This window comes from Rhinopithecus bieti, unplaced genomic scaffold (assembly GCF_001698545.2).
Source record: "Rhinopithecus bieti isolate Rb0 unplaced genomic scaffold, ASM169854v2 scaffold_41913, whole genome shotgun sequence".
Taxonomy (NCBI): Eukaryota; Metazoa; Chordata; class Mammalia; order Primates; family Cercopithecidae; genus Rhinopithecus; species Rhinopithecus bieti.
In genome coordinates this window covers 3,468,265-3,477,906 of record NW_016818964.1, presented here as the reverse complement: position 1 = coordinate 3,477,906, position 9,642 = coordinate 3,468,265, and the positions used below count along the sequence as shown (strand labels likewise).

Below are 9,642 nucleotides of genomic sequence, written 5' to 3'. Positions count from 1 at the left end.
GGGGCTGCAGAAGTAGCCTTTCAGCTCTAACATGCACATGCATCCCCTGGTTCCCTAGGGCTGGGGAGGAGCTGAAGATCCTGCATTTTCAGTAAGCCCCAACAGGAGGCTGGTGCTAATGGTCCAGGGGCCAAAAAGGTACCAAGGTTCTGAGATCCAGGTGATGTTCAATTTCTCAGCCTGGGTAGTAGGTAAATGAGTATACATTTTCTTACATTTTTAAATTATGTTTTGGGAGTCTCACTATGTTGCCCAAGCTGAAGTACAGCAGCTATTCACAGATGTGATCATAGCACACTGCAGCTTCGAACTCCTGGCCTCAAGTGATCCACCCTCCTGAATAGCTGGGACTGTATGCACATGCCAGTCCACCCGGGTCTTCTTGTTCTTTCAACTACGGGTATATATTTTATGTTCTTCACTACATATGCTATGTCTCATAATTTTTTGAGAAGACCTGCTGAAATGTCACCTTCTGTTAGAAGTTCTTCTTACCCTTGTTGGACCATGCAAGAAGTCACACCCTCAGCTGGGCTCAGTGGCTCACACCTGCAATCCCAGCACTTTGGGAGGTCGAGGCGGGCGGATCACCTGACGTCAGGAGTTAGAGACCAGCCTGGTCAACATGGTGAAACCCCATCTCTATTAAAAACAAAACAAAACAAAACATACACACAAAAAAATTAGCCAGGCGTGGTGGCAGGTGTCTGTAATCCCAGCTACAGAGGGAGGCTGAGGCAGGAGAATCACTTGGACCCAGGAGATAGAGGCTGCAGTGAGCCAAGGTCGCACCACTGCACTCCAGAGTGGGCGGCAGAGTGAAACTCCGTCTAAACAAAACAAAACACCCAAAAAACAAAAAATAAAGAAGTCACACCCTCTTCTGTGTCCCTGAGAGACTTCCAACATGGGTCACCAACTGCACTGCCTACAGGGCCCAGGTAAGTGATGCCCCCTCGCTGAGGCTGGCAGGGAAGACCCACACAGTCTAGCCTTAAAGAGAAAACTGATTGTCACCTACAAGATGTGGGCCCAGGGCTGCCAGATCTAGCTTTCCAGGAGAAACTGGATATTCAGATTTTTGTGTAAAGTCTGCTTTTTTTCCCCCAAGGACATCCAGGCTGGAAGAAGACTGTGTGCTGCTGAAATTCTGACTCAGGACTCAGATCATCACTGATCTGGTTCTGTGGCTCCCCAAGCCCACGGTGACGTCCTGACATTGATAAGCAGGGTCTTATCTGCAACCTGGGTGGTCCCAGAATCATCCCCATCAACAACAATAGTCATAACAAGCAATTAGATAGCAGGTACTCTGTGCCAAGCCCAACTCTAAGCACTTTGCATGAATTGGTGCTTTTAATCCTCACAAATTGTGTGCCAGATGCTGTTCTAAGTTCTTTAGGTGTTTCTAGCAGATAATAGAATCCTTGCAAAAATACTCTAAAGCCGAAGTTAGCCCCATTTATTTATTTTATTTTATTTTATTTTTTTGAGATAGAGTCTCACCGTGTCGCCCAGGCTGGAGTGCAGTGGTGTGACCTTGGCTCACTGCAACCTCTGCCTCCTGAGTTCAAGCGATTCTCCTGCCTCGGCCTCCCGAGTAGCTGGGACTACAGATGCTCGCCACCATGCCTGGCTCATTTTTGTATTTTTAGTAGAGATGGAGTTTCGCCACACTGGCCAGGCTGGTCTCAAACTCCTGACCTCAGGTGATCCGCCCACTTTGGCCTCCCAAAGTGCTGGAATTAAAGGCATGAGCCACTGTGCCCATCCAAGCCCCATTTTAATATGACGACATGAGTCTCACAGCAGTCAGAGGACTTGCCTGTGGTTTGAAAGCTGGTAGGTGATAGGCTTGGGAATCTCAGCCCAGGGACCATGGTTGAGCCAGGTTACCTGTGAGTCACTACACATCTCCATCTCTGGACAACCCTGCCCCGCTCCTTCCTAGCATTCTTCAAAGAAGTTAGTGACCCATTTCTCAAGTAAGAGGACTCTTGGGTAAAATATATATTTTCTCTTTCTCTTAGCACAGAATTTGGAGACAACCAAAAATCAAAAGGATTGCTCTGTTTATGTCTTGGGGGATGGGAAGATCCCTTTTTAATATCCCAACCACCATGCTACGGTAACTGACAGATCTACAGCAAATGCACATTCCTGCTACTACAAGAAGCCTTGCGACCTCAGCAAGATACACAAACTGGGTGTAACAATGCTGCCAGGGTTCTAGGGAAAGAATGAGGATTAAATGGGATAAAGTAGGCAAGTGTTGGCACAGATGAAGTGATGGCTAAATTGCAGCAAGTTTCATTACTGTGATTGTTTATTTTATTGATGTTAATCTTCATCACGACTATGGCGGTCCCTCTCAGGTCTAATAGCTCTCACAGCTGTGTGCTCTGTGATACATTCACTTGCATCCCCATTTAGGGTTTGGAAATCAACATGTACCTGGAAACTGCTGGCTAAATGTTTGTGGAAGGTGTAAGGTGTAAGGGAGAAGAGTAGGAAAAAGGGGGACAAGCAAAGGAGGTTAAGAGGGAGGAAGGAACTGAAACCTCGGCAGATGTCTCCCAAGAAAGAAGGAGGCAACAGAACTTGACTGAGATACTATTAATACCATACGACAGGCTGTGTGCTACCCAGGTGACACAGGTGATCTCATCACATCCTGAGGGTGGGTGTTGTCACCCCATTTCCATAGGAACCTGAAGCTCAGTGTCCCCAGCTTGCTCCCTGGCTGCTGTCTCAGCTTGCAGGCTAAAGGGCTGGGAGTTTGTAAAACTCCTGCCACAGGCACATTTACTCTCAATCCTTCCTCCTTTTGCTCCTGGAGGCTTCTAGTGCACAGTAGAACCAAGTTATGGAAGCAGGCTAACTCTGGCGGGGAAGGGACCCCACCCTACCATTGATAAAAATCACCCTTTGTAAAATCTTTTGCACATATGTTAATCCCATTAACTTAATAATTACTGTATTCTAGAAGGCAATTAGAAAACTAGAATTTTTATTTTCCTATTTACAAAACAGTTTGACTATCTCAACTGACTCACATCTCCTCTTGGGCTAGATTACCTGCATTTGAGTCGCTACACATCCCCACCTCCGGACAACCCTGCCCTGCTCCTTCCTAGCATTCCTCAAGGAAGCTAGTGACCCATTTCTCAAGTGAGAGGACTCTTGGGTAAAATATATATTTTCTCTTTCTCTTAGCACAGAATTTGGAGACAACCAAAATCAAAAGGATTGCTCTGTTTATGTCTTGGGGATGGGAAGATCCCTTTTTAATATCAATATTGTTTCTGTAAGGTTGCTTGTTTTTTTCAAATTAGATTATAGTAGTTATTTATGTATCCTGGATTGTAATCCTTCATTACAGTGCTGCTATTGTCTTCTTCATTTGTGGTTTGTTCGTTGAGACTGAATTTAATGAACAACAGTTTACTGCAGTCACATTTACCAATCTTCTCTTCTACAATTGTCCTTATGCAGAAAATACTTCTTCACTTGGAGGTCACAAGAATATCCCCCTACACTTTCTTCTGAAAGTTTGAAAGCTGTGCCTTTCTCATTTACATATTTAATTTATCTGTATCTAGTTTTTATCAGTGATGGGAGATAAGGGACCACTTTCCTCTAGGATCCTTGACAGATTAGTCCCTCCTTTCTCCTGTGGCCTGCAAAGCCACTGCAGTCACAGATCAGGTTACCAAAAGTGTTTGGGTTTGTTTCTGAGCTTTTTCATTTCACTTCCCTGGTCAGTTTCTCTGTGCCAATAGCATACTGCCATAATCCAAATAGCTCTACAATAAATTCCAACATTGTCCGGGCAAACTGCCCTACTTCAGGCTTCTTCAGGAATGTCTTGGCTATTCTTGGGCCTTGGTTCTTCCATATAAATTTCAGAATCAACTTGTTCAGTTCCTTGAAAAATCCAGTTGGGATTTCGATTGAAATCGTATTAAGTCTGTGGCTCAGTTCGGGGATACTTGAGATCTTCAGCCTATCAAGTCTTCCTAGCCATGAACTGAAAATGTTTCTCCATCTACTTATGACTTCAATGTTTTTTCTCTAACATTGTACAATTTTCTCCACAGAGGTCTTCCATGTTTATAAAATCATTATCGGCCAGGTACAGTGGTTCATGCTCATAATCCCAGCACTTTGGGAGACCGAGGTGGGATGATCACTTGAGCTCAGGAGATTGGGACCAGTATGGGCAATGTAGCAAGACCCCCTCTCTACAAAAAATAATTGTTAAAAAAATTAGCTGGGTGTGGTGGTGCATGCCTGCAGTCCTAGCTACTCAGAAGGCTGAGGTGGGAGGATCCCTTGAGTCCAGGCTGTAGTGGGCTATGACTGTGCCATTGCACCCAAGCCTGGATGACAGAGCAAGACCCTGCCTAAAAAACAAAAAAAGAAACAGAAAAAAAGAAAGGGAAGGGAGCGGAGGGGAGGGAAGGGGAGAGGAGAAGGAAGGTGAGAGGAGGGGGAGGGAATTATCCCAAGGTGCCTTTTATCTTTTTTTTTGCTATTATAAATGGTATTATTTTGAAATTACGTTTTATAACTGCTTATTGCTTATTGTATTACATAGAAATTCAATGTTTAAGTTATTGACTTTATATCTAGCTACCTTGCTGAACTCTCATTAATCTCAATAATTTGTAGATTCTTTTGGATTTCCTATGTAAACAATCACATATCTGTGAATAATAGTTGTATTTATTCTTTTCCGATCATTACATCTTTTTCCTGCCTTATTGCACTGGCTAAGACCTCTAAGGCAATAGCAATGATAGAATACACTCTTGTCTTATCTCCAACTTCTTAGAAATAGGTTCTAACTTATCAGCATTAAAATTGGTGATTTTGGTAGATACTTTCACCTTGTCAAAAAAGCTCCCTTTCATTTTCTATTTTGGTAATTTTATTTAATTGATTAATTATAAATGGGTGTTAAATTTTCAAAATCTGTTTTTTTTTTTGTTTTGTTTTGTTTTTGTTTTTTGAGACAGAGTCTCACTCTGTCCCCCATGCTGGAGTGCAGTGGTGTGATCTTGGCTCATGGCAACCTCTGCCTCCCCAGTTCAAGTTATTCTCATGCCTTGGCTTCCTGAGTAGCTGGGATTGTGGGCATGCACCACGCTCGGCTAATTTTTTGTATTTTTAGTAGAGACAGGGTTTTGCCATGTTTGCCAGGCTGGTCTCAAACTCTTGATCTTAAGTGATCTGCTCACCTCAGCCTCCCAAAGTGCTGGGATTACAGCCGTGAGCCACTGTGCTCGGTCTAAATTTTTATTTTGACACATAAGGTCAAAATAAATGGTTTGTTTTTCAATCTGTTAAAGTAGTGAATATTTATAGATTTTTTTTCTCGACACTAAATCATCTTTGCATTTTTGGAATTAAACCCAACTTGTTTCTCATGTATTATCATTTTTATTCATTACTAGATTCTGTTTGGTAATATTTTATGTAGGACTATTGCATTCATATTCATGAATAAGACTAACTTGTCCTATTCCTTTCTTGTATTCATTCCTTTCTCATTCTCAACACCTAACTCATTTTTAGCCCCATAAAATGAATTAGGTGTTTTTCATTAATATCCAGAAGATTTTATGTAAGATTGGAGTGAGTTTAAAAGTTTGGTAGAACTCCCCTGTTTAAAATAATACACACACACACACACACACATCTAATTGCAGGTCCCATGTATATATATATATACGTGTGTGTGTGTATGGGAGATATATATATATATATGTATATATATATATATGACCTGAAATTACTTTTTCAATGGAAAGATAGTTAACCTCTTAATCATTTTTTAAATTTTGAGACAGGGTCTTGCTATGTTGCCCAGGCTGGAGTACAGAGTCTATTCACAGGTGCAATCATAGAGCACTGTAACACTGAACGCCTGGGCTCAGCCAATCCTCCCTCAGTCTCCCAAGTAGCTGGGACGACAGGTGTGTGCCACTGCACCCAGACACTTATTCATATTTATACGGTTAAATAAAAATTTGAGCTTTTAATTTCTTTTCAAATCAATTTTGGAGTTACATTTTTTTCTAGGAATTTCAGTATTTCATCTAAGAATTCAAATTTTTTACGTAAGGATTTGCATAATATTTTATTGGTCTACTATTTTAAATCTTTGTTGTTGCTCTAATTTTGATTCATTTTTCATTTCTAATATTGTTGGGTGTGTGAGCTTTCTTTTTTAAATCAGTCTTACCAGAAACTTGACTATTTTATTATTTTATTCGAAGAACCAATATTTAACCTTATCGATCTGCTCTATTGTATCTTTTTTTTTCCTATTTCAGTAATTTCTGTTCTTATCTTTGTCTCTTTCCTTCTACGTTTTGGGGTATATTTTCTTTTATTTAAAAAAAAGTGTTTTATTTATTTATGTATTTTTGAGACAGGATATTGCTCTGTTGCCCAGGCTGGGGTGCAGCGGTGTGATCTCGGCTCCCTGCAACCTCCACTTCCAGAGCTCAAGCAATCCTTCTGCCTCACCCTCCTGAGTAGCTGGGATTACAGGCACACACCATCATACTGGCTAATTTTTGTGTTTTATGTAGAGATGAGATTTTACCATGTCACAGAGGCTGGTTTCAAACTCCTAAGCTCAAGTGATCTGCCTGCCTCAGCCTCTCAAAGTGCTAGGATTACAGACATAAGCCACGGTTTCCAGCTTATTTTATTTTAAAATAGAGACAGGATCTCGTTATGTTGCTGAGGCTGGTCTGAAACTCCCAGACTTAGACGACCCTCCCACCTCGGCCTCCCAAAGTGTTGATTTTATAGGTATGAGCCACTACACCCAGCCTCTCTATTCTGTAACAATACTTAAGTCTATGTATTCCCTTCCAATGGACTATTTTTGCTTCACAACAGAATTTTTAACATGTAATATTTTCAGTAGCATTCAATTCTAATTATTTTTCAATTTACATTACTATTTTTTATTTCATTCTGGTGTTATTTTGAAGTGTGCTTTTAAATTTCCAGACATAGAAAATTACTAAAATTTGGCCGGGCGTGGTCGCCAATTCCTGTAATCCCAGCACTTTGGGAGGATGAGGTGGGCTTATCACCTGAGGTCAGGAGTTCGATACCAGCCTAGCCAACATGGCAAAACCCCATCTCTACTGAAAACACAAAAATTAGCCAGCTGTGGTGGTGGGCGCCTGTAATCCCAGCTACTCGGGAGGCTGAGGCAGGAGAATCGCTTGAACCCTGGAGAAGGAGGCTGCAGTGAGCTGAGATCATACCACTGCACCCTAGCCTGGGTGACAGAGCAAGACTCTCAAAAAAAAAAAAATTACTAAAATGTATCTCTGTATTATTGACATCTACTTTTTAAATTCTGTTGTGATCAGAGACCACAGGATATCTGTATGATGCTGATTGTTTTAAATATAATGACACATTTTGTAGCCTAATAAAGTGTATACCTTTCAATCATATTGTCTAACCACAATGCAACTAAGTTAGAAATCAATTTTTTGAAATGGTAAGAAATCTTAAAACACAGGTTAACGTTCCACATGTGCTTGAGAAGAAAGAGCATAATCTAACTGTTGGGGGATTATGTTCATCAAGTCATGCCTGTCAATTGTAAATTGAAATCTTTTATGTCTTTAAAATTTTGTCTTTTTGACCTACCAATAATTAATTAAGGTGCATTGAAATCTCCTACAATTGTGGCAGATTGAACTACTTCCTATAGTCATTTTCAATTTCTGGTTTATATTTTTTAGATTTTATAAAAATGGACGTAAATTTATAACGGTTGTATCTTACTGGTGAATTAAACTTCTTATCACTGTATATTGACCCTCTTTACCTTTAATAATGCATTGTTCTTAAAAGTTATTTTGTTTGATGTTTATTATGTTTTTTTGGTGTATGTATCTCTTACACCGACTGGGCTACAAGGCCAAACAAGGTTTCATTACATGTAGGATTCGTGTTCTCTGTGGTGGCCAAAAATGCCCAGTTCCTAAGGGTGCAACTTACGGCAAGCCTGTCCATGATGGTGTTAACCAGTTAAAGTTTGCTCAAAGCCTTCGGTCCGTTGCAGAGGAGCAAGCTGGACACCACTGTGGGGCTCTGTAAGAGTCCTGAATTCTTACTGGGTTGGTGAGGATTCCGCATACAAATTTTTTGAGGTTATCCTCATCCATCCATTCCATAAAGCTATCAGAAGGAATCCTGACACCCAGTGGATCACCAAACCAGTCCCCAAGCACAGGGAGATGTGTGGGCTGACATCTGCAGGCCGAAAGAGCCGTGGCCTTGGAAAGGGCCATAAGTTCCACCACACTATTGGTGGTTCTCGCTGGGCAGTTTGGAGAAGGCGCAATACTCTCCAGCTCCACCGCTACTGCTAATATAAGTAAAGTTTGTAAAATTCATACCTAATAAACAATTTAGGACAGTCATGTCTGCTTACAGGTGTTATTTTTCTGTTAAAACTAGTCTGCAGATTGTTTCCTGAATGCTTTGTCAGGAAGTTAAAGTATAATAATGTTTGAAAACAGTAAGTGATGGTGTATCTTGTTTCTAATAAGACAAACTTTTTTGTCTTTGCTTTATCTTATTAGGGAGTTATATGTCAATGCATAAAACATACTGCGTGGTATAATAGGTTTAAACTAAATTCTTTAAAAGAAAAGTACTGAAACTAGCCCTGTAGATTTGTCTGGTGCATGTGATGAAACCTGCAGCTTTATGGGGTGGTGGCAATGCTCTGCTGCCTTACTTTCCAGTGACCGAGGGGTTTTTTAGCTTGGCAAGCACGGATTTTTTTAATTGAGCTTTGCTTTAGAAATTGTAGGGTGGGAGGAGGACATCTTAACCGTGTCGTGATTATATTTAGAAAATTATGGGCACAAATCTGGGTTAGCCTGAAGAAAACTGCCTCAGTCTCCACAGTACCATTTTAAGTTCACATAAAAGGTGAAAGCTCCTGGGTCAGTGCCATCGCTTCATGGCATTCAATGGTTAGTGGTCGTGGTTTTAACACTGGTGTGTTTTGAAACTGAATGTGATATAAAATTATGAGCCTTAAGGTTGGTAAGCTAGCAATCAATGGGAAGCTGGTGAGCCGGTGGCCATTAGATAAATACCTTTCAAGTGTGAGTTCAGAACTCAACCCTAAAATACTTAACCGTAACACTAATTTGTGAACATTATGAATCCTTTCAGTCACATCAGTGGGAAAGTAGTTGGCTATAAGTACCTCGTTCTTAGTCCAGTCAGTCTTAAAAATATCTTGGGTTACCCACTCTGTCCACTCTCATAGGCTACAAAAAGAAAAAGTCATACAAGCGCGTGGATTCCAACCACATGTGTCTTCTCTAGTTGTTTCTCTTGTTCCCGGCCAAAGCATCCTAAAAATCCTTACCATTCCACAAAGTTGGGCCATCACTTCCACGCCAACATTCACTATAAGTATAGCACCAGATTGCATTTCTGTTTGCATCATGTCTTCCAGGAGACTAGGCTACTGTTCTCCAGGGTGAATTTGAGTGCAAAGGAAAGGTAGACAAGGAATTGCCCAATTCTAGATTCTGACTTTGCTGACTTAATTTAAATGCTCATTTCTCTGAACCA

General features: G+C 40.9%; 1 pseudogene; it reads left to right on the top strand.

The window, feature by feature from the left end:
* The first annotated feature begins 7,932 nt into the window (after window positions 1-7,932).
* LOC108519066 (60S ribosomal protein L15-like) lies at window positions 7,933-8,511 on the top strand (annotated as a pseudogene).
* Window positions 8,512-9,642: the final 1,131 nt, after the last annotated feature.